Source organism: Anolis sagrei, chromosome 2, assembly GCF_037176765.1.
Source record: "Anolis sagrei isolate rAnoSag1 chromosome 2, rAnoSag1.mat, whole genome shotgun sequence".
NCBI lineage: Eukaryota > Metazoa > Chordata > Lepidosauria > Squamata > Dactyloidae > Anolis > Anolis sagrei.
The window spans coordinates 8,353,635-8,368,959 of NC_090022.1; the positions used below are offsets into that span (position 1 = coordinate 8,353,635).

The 15,325-nt window shown below is 46.6% G+C and overlaps 1 pseudogene; it reads left to right on the top strand.

Annotated features, from left to right (window-relative positions):
* The first annotated feature begins 1,184 nt into the window (after positions 1-1,184).
* LOC132766108 (zinc finger protein 502-like) lies at positions 1,185-9,962 on the top strand (annotated as a pseudogene).
* Positions 9,963-15,325: the final 5,363 nt, after the last annotated feature.

Genomic DNA, 15,325 nt, shown 5'->3' on the forward strand with positions numbered 1-15,325 from the left:
ACAAGGACACCTCTATGCAGATAACCTTACTGACTTTGCAGACTTCATGGCTACTCAATACTAATCAAATTTACTAATTGCAACATTCACGCTTGCTTCCAACGGACAAGGGTTCTTTCTTCCACCCTGGACACTCCACACAGATGCACACATACAACACATGCCTAATTTCCAACCGACATCTGAACAAACCTCTGAGCATGACATTAGCCACAGATGCAGGCTAAACATCAGGAGAGAATGCGACTGGAACATGGCCATACAGCCAGGAAAACTCACAGCAACGCAAGATCAATGCTATTTGAGTGGGCCATTGCCCTTAGATGATATTTATCCTCACTGTGCAAAATTACAAGAAGTGAAAAGATCTCTCTCTGCTGTTCTCTTCCAAATCTGGCACCTTCTGTCTTTGCAAACTAAGGTTCTTCAAAAACAAACTCATCCACTTAGACTACCGCTTTGGTTCTACACCGGGGGGGGGGGGGGGGGGGCTCCCGAATGTCACCATGGTTTCTGTGGGGAACTTTATTTGTGGAATCCACAACCTATAATATGTCCAGAGAAAGGCTGCCAAAAAAGTCTATTCTAGTTGCCAAACTCGAATTGGTTTGCTTGTTGTTCCCTTTGGGGGCTCTAAGTACATTTAGGACTAAAGTCTAGGGGCCCAGCATAGCCCCCCAGGATGCATCTACACTGCAGAGTTAATGCAGTTTGGCAGCACTTTTAATTGCCGTGCCTAAGTATTATGCATGTAATTCTGGGAGTTGTAGTTTGGGGAAACACCAGCAATCTTTCGCAGAGAAGGCGAAAGATATTGCAAACTCCTGTGCCATAGCATTGAACCATAGCAGTAAAAGTGGGGTCAGGCTGCACTGATTCCAGTGTAGATTCACCCAAGAACTTTGGAATCACCTAGGACGCATCTAGAGGACCTCAGTTTGGGAACTGCTGCTTTGAGTTCTTTGAACCCTCTCCTGTTCCTGGGAAAATGCCTTGTAAGCAGCATCTCCCCATGTCTTTCAGAAGATTTTGCTTGTTGGATTCCAAAGGGTTAAAGCAAATGATGTGGAGTCCTAGAAGGGAAGTCAATGGCCAATCAGAAGCCTCCTGCAGGCCATGTGGAACTCTTCCTGGTGGAGGAGGAGTGACAGGGTGAGCCTTGGGAGGTTTCCTGACTTGGGGAGAGAGTGCCTTCTTTCTTTCCTTCCTTCCTTCCTTCCTTCCTTCCTTCCTTCCTTCCTTCCTTCCTTCCTTCCTTCCTTCCCAGGGGGGGCCATGGCTCTCCTGCTGCCCAGGTTGGAGCCTGGCTGCCAGGAGAGGCCGCAGGAGGGAAGCCACCCCGGTGGTGCATCTTCAGGCCCAGCAGAGCCAAGCCAGGACCCTCCGCCTGCCTTTCCTGCTGCTGCTGTTGGGAATGGAGGGCAGTGGTGGGGAGGAGGAGGAGGAGGAAGCCTTCTGGTGGGGAAGGAGGAGGGGGGGCTGCGAAGGGGAGAGCCCCCACCACCTTCAGGGGCAGAGCGCCAGAGCTTCAGGCAGTTCACCTACCAGGAGGCCTTGGGGCCCCGAGAGGCCTGCAGCCGCCTCCACTCTCTCTGCCGCCTGTGGCTGAAGCCCCAGCGACACTCCAAGGCGGAGATGCTGGACCTGGTGATCCTGGAGCAGTTCCTGGCCGTCCTTCCTGCCGAGATGGAGCGCTGGGTCAGGGAATGTGGGGCAGAGACCAGCTCCCAGGCCGTGGCCTTGGCGGAAGGCTTCCTCCTGAGTCAGGCCCAAGAGGAGAAGGAGGAGGAGACACCGGTGAGAAAGAGGAGCTCATCCCCACGCTTGCAAAGAACCAGGAACACTCATCATGAAGGGAGCCAAACTCCAGATCCCTCCCTCCCCTCTTTCCCTTGTTTTTCCTGATCATTTGTTTATGTTCCCTTTGGTGTTTTTTCAGATGGCGGACTTGTGTGCAGAAGTGGCCTCCCCCTTGGAAAGGCCTCCCTCCACCTCCAGCCGGATGCCGGATTGTGCAGGACAAAGGGAACCTCCCAGCTCCACAAGTACAGACCCAGCGACACTTGGGTGGCTTGACTCTTCTCCTTTGAAGTCTTTGTGGTTCGGTAAACATAAACATATATACGTATAAAAGGGATCCCGGTCCCTCTGGATACACAGGTTCTCCTGAATATGAGTAAACAGTACAATCAAGCAGCTTAAAAAAACAATGCATTTTTGCTTCATCTTTAGAGGAATGTAGTGTCTAGGGATGCGAGCTGCCTTGGATGGTGGCTGGCTTTACATGACGGCACCGCCTACTCACTGCAAACTGATCTTCAAGTTGTACTTAAATAGCTGTTTTTGCACATCAAAGGTGCTCAACATGCATTCAATCAGGCTTTCAAGGTAATTTCAGCTATGTGATAGTATGCAGTGAGTTTGAGGCCACAGACAGCTATTTAAGTACAACCTGAAGATCAGTTTGCAGTGAGTAGGCGGTGAGTGTGTTGTGGCTGTTCCTCCTCTCCACTGCTTTTGCCTACTCCCAGTCTGCTCCCATTACTACTACTCATATTTATTTATTTATAACTTTTATATCCCAGTCCTCTCGACCTCTGAAGAGGGACTCAGGCCGGTTCACAACAAAAGATTCATAAACAATAGTTTAAAACATCACACCCCATAATACACTAATACATAATATACAATCATATAATTACATAAGGCCAAGTTGTCAGAATGAAATCGCAATTCATCACCATCCGTCCGTGTGGTCAAGAGTTATTGATTCACTCATCAAATGCTAAATTCCAGAGCCAAGTTTTCACCAGTTTTCTAAAAGTCAGGAGAGAAGGGGGCAGTTCAAATCTCCAGTGGGAGAGAGTTCCAGAGCCGGGGGGCCACCACCGAGAAGGCCCTGTCCCCCGTCCCCACCAGACGCATTTGCGAAGGTGGTGGGACCGAGAGCAGGGCCCCTCCAGAAGATCTTAACAACCTTGATGGTTCAAAGGGGAGAATCCGTTCGGACAGGTAAACTGGGCCGGAGTCGTTTAGGGATTTATAGGTCAACACCAGCACTTTGAATTCTGCTCGGAAGCTAATTGGCAGCCAGTGGAGCTGGCGCAACAGAGTAGTAGTATGCTCCCTGTACCCTGCTCCTGTTAGTAATCTGGCTGCCGCTCGTTGGTCTAATTGCAGCTTCCGGGCAGTCTTCAGAGGCAACCCCACGTAGAGAGTGTTGCAGTAGTCTATACAGGATGTGATCAGAGCGTGGACTACCGTGGCCAAATCAGACTTCCCAAGGTACGGGCGCAGCTGGCGCACAAGTTTTAATTGTGCAAAAGCTCCCCTGACCACCGCCGAAACCTGGGGTTCCAGGCTCAGCGATGAGTCCAGGATCACTCCCAAACTGCGAACCTGCGCCTTCAGGGGGAGAGTAACTCCGTCAAGCACAGGCTGTAACCCTAGGCAGCCAGAGAAGCCAGAGAAGAAATAAGAAACTGAAATGTTCCTTATTTCTCCCAATGACTTCCTTTAAAAAACACAGTAAATAAAACAACAGCAGGGGTCTGTGGCTGAACCTGGCCAAAGGAGACCAAAATGGTCATCCACCTGGATATCATGAACCCCTACGAGGGGCAACTTAGTGAGCCGGGTATGGTCAACCTGGAGAAGAGCACGTTAAGGGGAATATGTTGAAAGGATGTCTGTCATATTGCTATACATATTGCTATGCCCCTCTCATGGTGAGAATAGCATAGCATACATATTGCTATTTTTGAGTGGTCGATGGGAGAGAAAGCACTGTCTGTTAGGAATTTGCACAGTTTACTCTCCCCAATATCTACTTAGAAAAGCAAAAGGGGGGTGGGAATAAATTCTGCAAAGAGCCCAGTGGGGGTCAGTGTATATAAAAGGGCTGAAGTCTCCATGCCAGAGGTTGTTGTTGATGTCAACTGCTCTCAACGTGCTTCGGCTACTTAATGAAAGGCCGCAAGGTACCCTTTTCTATGTATGACTGTGAAAGCTGCAGAGTGAAGAAATGTGCTGGAGGAGAGTTGTGTGAATGCCGTCAGCCAAATTCTATTGGGCAAGTGGGCTTAATAACAGAATACACTCCCCATGAATGCACAGCAGAGCAACTTAGCAGCAGCAGCAGCAGCAGGACCCAACACCAGTAGCCCGAAGTGACAAAATAATAATAATAATAATAATAATAATAATAATAATAATACTTTATTTATATTCCGCCCTTCTCACCCCGAAGGGGACTCACGGCGGATCACAGTACACATACACGGCAAACATTCAGTGCCACTTTGTATAGACAATACACAGACAGAACAGCACAGGAGGTGCCATGGAAGGTTGGGCTTGAGTCCAGGGGTTGCTGTTGCTCCGTCCTCTATGACAGTGGATCTCAACCTGTGGGTCCCCAGGTGTTTTGGCCTACAACTCCCAGAAATCCCAACCAGTTTACCAGCTGTTAGGATTTCTGGGAGTTGAAGGCCAAAAACATCTGGGGACCGCAGATTGAGAACCACTGCTCTATGACAAAAAGTCATCAGGATTTCCTCCTTCCTTTTGGTCTCCCAGCATTCTCTGATCTTCCTTTTTTATGGCATCGTAAAACACCTCCCCTAATTTCTCTAGTCACAGATAAAGCTGTTTTCGAATTGCTTAGGTAAACAATAAGCTAGGGCTGACAGTTGGCCGCTCACGCCAACCTGGGGCTTTGAACTTGCAACCTTATAATAGCTGATTTTTATTTATTTTTTTGTTGTGTCAGGAGCAACTGCTTCTGTTGTGAGAGAATTGGCCGTCTGCAAGGACGTTGCCTAGGGGATGCCTGGATGATTTTTGATGTTTTATCCTTGTGGGAGGCTTCTCTCATGTCCCCGCATGAGGAGCTGGAGCTAATAGAGGGAGCTCATCCGCCTCTCCCCGAATTCGAACCTGCAACCTGTTGGTCTTCAGTCCTGTCAGCACAGTGCTTTAACCCACTGCGCCACCGGGGGCTCCTATAATAGCTGATGATTTACCAGCTGTGCTAAACCTCCGGTCCTTGCTAAACCCCCGGCCCTATGGAAGACATAACAGACCAATGTTATCCCTTCCATAGGAGGCATTTCTTTGTAGTAAAATAATATAGTTGCACTCTTTACAATAACAAGGTTTCTATAACACCAATTAACAAATCCATGGTAGTTTTACATGCCGCAGTCTCTATACTGGAGTTCCCTCACAAGGCTTCTCTTACACTGAAGTTTACCTCACAGTGACTGAGGAGTTTCCTCACTGAGGCAAACCAACACTAACAGGCTTTGGCCTACCCACTCTCCTCAGGCGACGCTAGCTTTGACCCACTGACTGTAATAGGCTTTGGCCTACTCACTCTCCTCAGGTGATGCTAGCTTTGGCCCACTAATTTAACAGGCTTTGGCCTACTCACTCTTTCAGTGTTTGACTCACACTTTTGTAATCAAAAATAGCTAGTTAATATTTAATATTTCTGACAAATACATGGGTCCTGGAGAAAATCAAGCTTGAATTCCTCCTAGAAGCCAAGGTGACTGAACTGACATAGTTGTAATGAAGCCATATCACGATTACACAGGGCTGACTAGAAAATATAATAAGTCTTAGTAAGAGAGAAGGCAGCGGGAAAAGAGAGAGATTGAATTACAGGGGGATGGACTCCACCAAGGGAACCCTGGCTGTCCTGAATCTCCAAGGCCTGAGCAGACCTGGCTTGGAGGTCCCTCAGTCATGGAATCTCCATCAGTCAAAGTGGCCTGAAGGCACTTACCAACAACAACACCTCTTCATCCCCGGCCTTGCTCAGGTCTTGCCTTCCATGATTGAAAATATTATCATAATATAAATACAATCCTAGAGTTGGAAGAGCCCACAAGGGCCATCCTATCCCAGCTCCCTGCCATGCAGAAATACACATTGAAAGCACTCCTGATGGATGGCCATCCAGCCTCTGTTTAAAAACCTCCAGAGAAAGAGACTCTAGCACACTCTCAAGTCGCAGTGTATTGCATTGCTGAACAGTTCATTAGGAAGATGGTACCACCAGAAATGGAGACCATGGCCATTAAAATTACCCTTGCCTTTTCTCTTCCTACAGGAGGTGAATCTCAACCAACACATACTGGCTTACCTTTTCATTTTGATGTATGCAGCACACCAAATCAGGTAGGTGAGAGAATCCCTGGTGGGCCAAGAAGGGCTCAGGCTTCCGGTGTCCTCTTCGTATTGCCATTTCCCCCTCTTTCCACCCAAGATGCCTGCAGCAAAGTACCTGTGTCAAGATGGACATCTAACTTGGCCACCAGAAGCAATGGGTTTTTTGTCTGGGGTCAGCGTGTCAGCTTACCAATCATGTTTCTCTGTCCAGGTGACCTTCCAAGAGGTGGCCGTGTCCTTCAGTGAGGAGGAGTGGGCCCTGCTGAATCCGGACCAAAGGGCCTTGCATCAGGAGGTCATGGAGGAAAATCTGGATATGGTGTCCTCTTTAAGTAAGGTTCCCTTTTGTATAAGAAAGTATTAGTCACAACATGACATAGCCACATAATGCCGTTTAAAAAAAAGGGGGGGGGAGAACTCCCCAGGTTTGGCATAGGTTCACAGCAGACAAAATAACATTAAATTTACCATTCAACTATATACTTTATTTAAATTCTGCCCTATCTCCCCAAGAGGATTCAGGGCCAATCACAGAACACATACACACAAATATTCAGTGCAGTTGAAACAGGAAAAACAGATAGACAAAGGTGTGTTGTGTCCGCATCCAACTTGGGCACCCTGAAGTTGATCCGACATGATGGATGGCCATCTGTCAGGGGTGATTTGAATGCAATATTACTGCTTCTTGGCAGGGGGTTGGACTGGATGGCCCATGAGGTCTCTTCCAACTCTTTGATTCTATGATTCTATGATGTGGAGAGGGACAGAAACTCCCAGGTGTCATTTTTTGAAATAAACACAGTGTTGAAACAGGTTGAAAAACAAACTGGTTGTTTCTATCATTTTGTTTTTCCATTGTTCTTGTTGTCATAGTTGTGTACCTTGAAATCATTTCCATTTTATAGCACACCTTAGACAAACCTATCACAGAGTTTTCTGGGGCTGATATTGTGTGACTCGCCCAAGGTCACTCAATATAATTGGTAAGTTTGGTAGTTGCAAACTTGCAAATTTTGTGTTTTGTCTGTTTGTTTGTTTTGTTCTGTTAGAAATGTAATACAATTGACTGGTTGCCCTGACACGACAGCTAAATAAATAAACTCAGTATAATACTAATATTGTGCTATGCTAATAATTACAATATATTGTATGTACATATAATATTGGAACCCCTGGTGGTGCAGTGGGTTAAAACGCTGAGCTGCTGAACTAACTGACCGAATGGTCACAGGTTTGTATCCGGGGAGCAGGGTGAGCTCCCACTGTTAGCTCCAGCTTCTGCTGCTCCTAGTTAGCTCCAGCTTTGAACCTAACAGTTCGAAAACATTCAAATGGACAGGGTCTTCTCAGCAGTGCCACTCCCCCCCCCCCCGGTCTGTGGAATTCCCTCCCCAGGGACATCTGATTGGCCACCTCCCTCCTATTCTTTAGAAGGAAACTCAAGACTTGGTTGTGGGACCAAGCGTTTGATCATTGAATAGCAGCAAGGGAGAAGAAGACGTAAGCAATTCGAAGCGACAATGAACTGACCCAGACTTTGATTTTAACTGGTGTGTTTTTAACAATTGTTTATTTAATGCTTTTAATGAATTTGTTGAATGTTTTTATGATTGTGATGGCACCAAATGGTGCTTGCTGTGAGGCCGCCCTGAGTCCCCCCCTTAGAGGGGAGAAGGGTTGGGTACAAGTGTCATAAATAAATAAATAAATAAATAGATAGATCAATAGGTACCACTCCGGTGGGAAGGTAATGGCGCTCCATGCAGTCATGCCGGCCACATGACCTTGGAGGTGTCTATGAACAACGCTGGCTCTTTGGCTTAGAAATGGAGATGAGCACCAACCCCCAGAGTCGGACACTACTAGACTTAATGACAGGGGAAACCTTTACCTTACTATATATAATATTGATCATAATATTGTAATACAATATAATACTAATATTACAATATAATATAATAATTATATATTTTGTATTACATGTAATATTACTAATAATATTGCAGTATAGTGGTATAGTATAATATAGTACAATATAGTAATATATAATATTAATATAGTGCTATGCTAAAATATAATATATTGTATGTACATACAACTTGTAAGCCGCCCTGAGTCCCCTTCAGGGTGAGAAGGGCGGGATATAAATGTCATAAATAAATAAATAAATAAATAAAAGAAGTTCGGCAATGGGAATGATTGCCTAAATTGCTGATGAGCACTTTAATGATACCTATTAAGATTTCATTTTTTAAAAAATATGTGTTCTAATTTTCTTTGTTGTCAAACAGCTCACAGAGAAGGGGAATCATCTCAATACCAGGACTGTGGAGAGAGTAAGGAGCTGTGTCTCTCTAGTCAGCAAGCAGTGTCCACTAAGAGGAAGCCCTTCAAGTGCTTGGAGTGTGGAAAATGTTTCCGTGAGAAGAAAAGTATTGGTCATCATCAAGCAACTCACACCGGAGAGAAAGAGTTCAAATGCTTGGAGTGTGAAAAGGGCTTCATTCCGAAGTTACACCTGACTTATCATCAAGCAATCCATTCTGGGGAGAAGCCATTTAAATGCTTGATGTGTGGAAAGAGTTTCAAACAGAAGACAGGCCTTACCTATCACCAAGCAGTCCATTCTGGGGAGAAGCCATTTAAATGCTTGGAGTGTGGAAAGAGTTTCAAACAGAAGATAGGCCTCACCTATCACCAAGCAGTCCATTCTGGGAAGAAGCCATTTAAATGCTTAGAGTGTGGGAAGGGCTTCTTTCAGAAGATAAAACTCGCCTATCATCAAGCTATTCATACTGGGCAGAAACCATTTAAATGCTTGGAGTGTGGAAAGGGCTTCAATCAGAAGACAGGCCTTACCTATCATCAAGCTACTCATACTGGGGAGAAGCCATTTACATGCTTAGAATGTGGGAAGTCTTTTATTCTGAAGGGAACTCTCACTTCTCACCAAACAATTCACACGGAGGAGAAACTCTTTCAATGCTTCGAGTGCGAAAGCTCTTTTACAGGAAAAAGATGTCTCATTGCTCATCAAGCAACACACTCTGGGGAAAAGCCATTCAAATGCTTGGACTGCGGAAAGGGCTTCGCAAGGAAGCCACACCTCACAGAACATCAAAGAATCCACACTGGAGAAAAGCCATTTGAATGTTTGGAGTGTGGGAAGGGCTTTGCATCAAAGAGAAACCTCACACAACATCAAAGAATCCACACTGGGGGGAAACCATTCAAATGCCTGGAGTGTGGAAAGGGCTTTGCACAGAAGACAATCCTCACAGAACATCAAAGAATCCACACTGGAGAAAAAACATTTAAATGTCTGGAGTGTGGGAAAGGCTTCACATGGAAGACAAACCTCATACAACATCAAAGAATCCACACTGGGGGAAAACCATTCCAGTGTTTGGAGTGTGGGAAGGGTTTTGCACGGAAGGCACACCTCACAGAACATCAGAGAATCCACACTGGGGAAACACCATTTAAATGCTTGGAGTGTGGAAGAAGTTTCAAACAGAAGAGAACTCTCCATCTTCATCAAGTGAAACACACGGGGGGAAACAACCCTTTAAATGTCCTCCTTTTCCCTCATCCAAACCATGAGGAGACTGAACTGTCATTGAGAGGGATGACTTAAAAAAGGAGACTCAAAGCAGCTGTTCTCTTTTCTCTTCTTCAATGAGCATGGGACCATGTCTGCTGTGGGTTTGATGGATAGCTAGGCCCTGTTAACTTTCCTATCTAGTGATGTTCTTTGAATAAAGTCTTCTATAACTTGTTAAGCTTAAGCTCAATTGCTCTGTTGCTGTCACCAGAAGCTTCTCGTTTGCTGAACTGCTGTGACAGCTGTTGCTGCTGATTTACCTTTTATAAATGCTTTCTCCTTTTTGACAATTTCCCCAACCTTCTAAAGTGGGTTAAATTATATATATATCAAGCAAATTATTTAGTTTTTAATAAAAACATTTTCAGTTGGCTTTTAATATATATATATAATACAGAAATAACTAATTTAGCTTGAAGGATATATAAAGCAAATATGTTTGAATAGTTTTAACTGCAAAGTATTTAATACTGTTTACATTTAATTTTAATATTTGTATATTTTAATGGTGTGTTAATGTTTTTATGTTAAGTCACTTTGAGTCCCCCTTCTGGGAGATAAAGCAGGCTATAATTGTGGTCCAATTCTGGGCACTACAATTCAAGAGAGATATTGACAAGCTGGAATGTGTCCAGAGGAGGGCGACTAAAATGATCAAGGGTCTGGAGAACAAGCCCTATGAGGAGCGGCTTGGGAGCTGGGCATGTTTAGCCTGAAGAAGAGAAGGCTGAGAGGAGATATGATAGCCATGTATAAATATGTGAGAGGAAGCCACAGGGAGGAGGGAGCAAGCTTGTTTTCTGCTTCCCTGGAGACTAGGACGCAATGGAACAATGGCTTCAAACTACAAGAGAGGAGATTCCATCTGAACATTAGGAAGAACTTTCTGACTGTGAGAGCCGTTCAGCAGTGGAACTCTCTGCCCCGGAGTGTGGTGGAGGCTCCTTCTTTGGAAGCTTTTAAGCAGAGGCTGGATGGCCATTTGTCAGGGGTAATTTGAATGCAATATTCCTGCTTCTTGGCAGAATGGGGTTGGACTGGATGGCCCATGAGGTCTCTTCCAACTCTTTGATTCTATGATTCTATAAATAATAATAATAATATATAAATAAATAAATAAATAAATATTCCTTACTGATTGTTCCATTCCAATTTTCTCTTTTTCCCCCCTATCTGTCTTTATAGACCACACCTACCCTATTCTAACACAAACATTATACATGCCAAGAAAGGATCTGTGAGTATTCCAGCTGATCCTTCCTCAGTAGCCATTAAAATTAATACCAACCACCATTAAATAATCAGGTTGTTTGAAGAAGTAAATTTCTTTATTTATTTACAGCATTTCTATTCTGCCCTTGGAATATAAATACTGTAAATAATACAGATAGAGGTATATGTCGGCATTTTTCCCAACTTCAGCATTCTGGAGGTTGCGCTCTATTCTGACCCTTCCGCATTAGCCTTTAAAATTAATACCGACCACCATTAAATATCAGCTTCTTTGAAGAGCACGTTATTCCCATTTAATATGTAAATGTGAATTAATAATTTATCTATTAATTAATGATTAATTGATTAATCGCAATGCATCAAACCCTTGTACTTGTACCGGCTGAACAGCTGAAACCACGAGACAGGATGAGCTCCCATTTGTCAGCCTCAGCTTCCCATGCCTGGAACATGAGAAGCCTCCCAGCAGAATGGTAACACATCTGGGCATCCCCTGGGCAACATCTTTGTAGGCAGCTGATTCTCTCACACCAAAAGCGACTTGGTTTCTCAATTTGCTTCTGACACAATTCAAAAAAGGTTAAGTCACACTAGGAGAAAAGGTCACTACATTAATGATGAGAGGCAAACATATTCTTACCAAAATCTGGGTGATACTGCAATTCTTCACTATATCACTTGTTGAAATTTGGAGGGTGAGGAGGTTTGCCATTTAGGCTGATGTGCTCACTGGTTCGAAGTTAGATTTGTTTTGCTTCAAAGTAAATGCACACGGCTTTGGAGTTCTTTATCTATGTAGTTACTTTTTCCCCAGGGCATTCCTGTATCAATTAGGTTTTATGGTACTTCCATGAGGCTCTCTTCAGGCAGACATTCTTCAGGTGTAAAGAGTGATGAGATTTACTCCCCTCTCCAAATCACTTCACCAAAAGGAAAGAAATGGACACAATTCCAGCCATATGACATCCTTAGTGTGAAGTAATTGTTGGGCAAGTGGGCTTATTAACAAAAGATCCTCCCCATGAATGTACAGCAGAGTAACTTGTGAGGAGCAGTGTGACCCAGCACCAGTAGGCCAAATTGATAAAAAGAACAAAACCACACAGACTGCCCACTCTTCTCAGGACAACACTAGCTTTGGCCCGCTGACTCCAACATGCTTCGGCCTGCTCAGTCTCCTCAGGACGACACTAGCTTTGGCCCACTGACTCTAACAGGCTTCGGCCTGCTCAGTCTCCTCAGGACGACACTAGCTTTGGCCCGCTGACTCTAACAGGCTTCGGCCTGCGCACTCTCCTCAGGACGACACTAGCTTTGGCCCGCTGACTCTAACAGGCTTCGGCCTGCGCACTCTCCTCAGGACGACACTAGCTTTGGCCCGCTGACTCTAACAGGCTTCAGCCTGCGCACTCTCCTCAGGATGACACTAGCTTTGGCCCACTGACTCTAACAGGCTTCAGCCTGCTCACTCTCCTCAGGACGATACTAGCTTTGGCCCACTGACTCTAACGTGCTTCAGCCTGCTCACTCTCCTCAGGACGACACTAGCTTTGGCCCACTGACTCTAACAGGCTTTGGCCTGCTCACTCTCCTCAGGACGATACTAGCTTTGGCCCACTGACTCTAACAGGCTTCAGCCTGCTCACTCTCCTCAGGACGACACTAGCTTTGGCCCACTGACTCTAACAGGCTTCAGCCTGCTCACTCTCCTCAGGACGATACTAGCTTTGGCCCACTGACTCTAACAGGCTTCGGCCTACTCACTCTCCTCAGGACGACACTAGCTTTGGCCCACTGACTCTAACAGGCTTCAGCCTGCTCACTTAGGACGATACTAGCTTTGGCCCACTGACTCTAACGTGCTTCAGCCTGCTCACTCTCCTCAGGACGACACTAGCTTTGGCCCACTGACTCTAACAGGCTTCGGCCTGCTCACTCTCCTCAAGACGACACTAGCTTTGGCCCACTGACTCTAACAGGCTTTGGCCTGCTCACTCTCCTCAGGACGATACTAGCTTTGGCCCACTGACTCTAACAGGCTTCGGCCTACTCACTCTCCTCAGGACGACACTAGCTTTGGCCCACTGACTCTAACAGGCTTCGGCCTACTCACTCTCCTCAGGACGACACTAGCTTTGGCCCACTGACTCTAACAGGCTTCAGCCTGCTCACTCTCCTCAGGACGATACTAGCTTTGGCCCACTGACTCTAACGTGCTTCAGCCTGCTCACTCTCCTCAGGACGACACTAGCTTTGGCCCACTGACTCTAACAGGCTTCGGCCTGCTCACTCTCCTCAGGACGACACTAGCTTTGACCCACTGACTCTAACAGGCTTTGGCCTGCTCACTCTCCTCAGGACGATACTAGCTTTGGCCCACTGACTCTAACGTGCTTCAGCCTGCTCACTCTCCTCAGGACGACACTAGCTTTGGCCCACTGACTCTAACAGGCTTCGGCCTGCTCACTCTCCTCAAGACGATACTAGCTTTGGCCCACTGACTCTAACAGGCTTTGGCCTGCTCACTCTCCTCAGGACGATACTAGCTTTGGCCCACTGACTCTAACAGGCTTCGGCCCGCTCACTCTCCTCAGGACGATACTAGCTTTGGCCCACTGACTCTAACAGGCTTCAGCCTGCTCACTCTCCTCAGGACAACACTAGCTTTGGCCCACTGACTCTAACAGGCTTCAGCCTGCTCACTTAGGACGATACTAGCTTTGGCCCACTGACTCTAACGTGCTTCAGCCTGCTCACTCTCCTCAGGACGACACTAGCTTTGGCCCACTGACTCTAACAGGCTTCGGCCTGCTCACTCTCCTCAGGACGACACTAGCTTTGACCCACTGACTCTAACAGGCTTTGGCCTGCTCACTCTCCTCAGGACGACACTAGCTTTGGCCCACTGACTCTAACAGGCTTTGGCCTGCTCACTCTCCTCAGGACGATACTAGCTTTGGCCCACTGACTCTAACAGGCTTTGGCCTGCTCACTCTTCTCAGGACGATACTAGCTTTGGCCCACTGATTCTAACAGGCTTCGGCCTGCTCACTCTCCTCAGGATGACACTAGATTTGGCCCACTGACTCTTAACAGGCTTCGGCCTGCTCACTCTCCTCAGGACGATACTAGCTTTGGCCCACTGACTCTAACAGGCTTCGGCCTGCTCACTCTCCTCAGGACGATACTAGCTTTGGCCCACTGACTCTAACAGGCTTCGGCCTGCTCACTCTCCTCAGGACGATACTAGCTTTGGCCCACTGACTCTAACAGGCTTCGGCCTGCTCACTCTCCTCAGGACGACACTAGCTTTGGCCCACTGACTCTAACAGGCTTCAGCCTGCTCACTTAGGACGATACTAGCATTGGCCTAATGACTCTAACGTGCTTCATCCTGCTCACTCTCCTCAGGACGACACTAGCTTTGGCCCACTGACTCTAACAGGCTTTGGCCTGCTCACTCTCCTCAGGACGATACTAGCTTTGGCCCACTGACTCTAACAGGCTTCGGCCTGCTCACTCTCCTCAGGATGACACTAGCTTTGGCCCACTGACTCTAACAGGCTTTGGCCTGCTCACTCTTCTCAGGACGATACTAGCTTTGGCCCACTGACTCTAGAAGGCTTCGGCCTGCTCACTCTCCTCAGGATGACACTAAATTTGGCCTGCTGAATCTGACAGGCTTCGGCATACTCAATCTCAGGATGACACTAGCTTTGGCCCGTTGACTCTAACAGGCTTCGGCCTACTCACTGTCCTCAGGGCAACACTAGCTTTGGCCTACTGACTCAAATACGTTTCGGCCTACTCAATCTCCTCAGGACGACACTAGCTTTGGCCCGCTAACTCTAACAGGCTTCGGCCTATTCGCTCTCCTGAGGGTGACACTAGCTTTGGCCTATTGACTCTTAACAGGCTTCGACCTACTCACTGTCCTCAGGATGACAATAGCTTTGGCCCACTGACTCTTAACGGGTTTTGGCCTAATCACTGTCCTGAGGACCACAGTAGCTTTGGCCTACTGACTCTAACAGGCTTCGGCCTGCTCACTCTCCTCAGGACGACAATAGCTTTGGCCCACTGACACTAACAGGCTTCAGCCTTCTCGAACTCCTCAGGACAACACTAGCTTTGACCACTGACTCTTAACATGCTTCGGCCTACTCACTCTCCTCAGGACAACACTACCTTTTACCCGCTGACACTATCAAGCTTCAGCCTACTCAATCTCCTCATGACAACACTAGTTTTGACCCGCTAATTCCAACAGGCTTCGGCCTACTCACTCTCCTCAGGACAACACTAGCT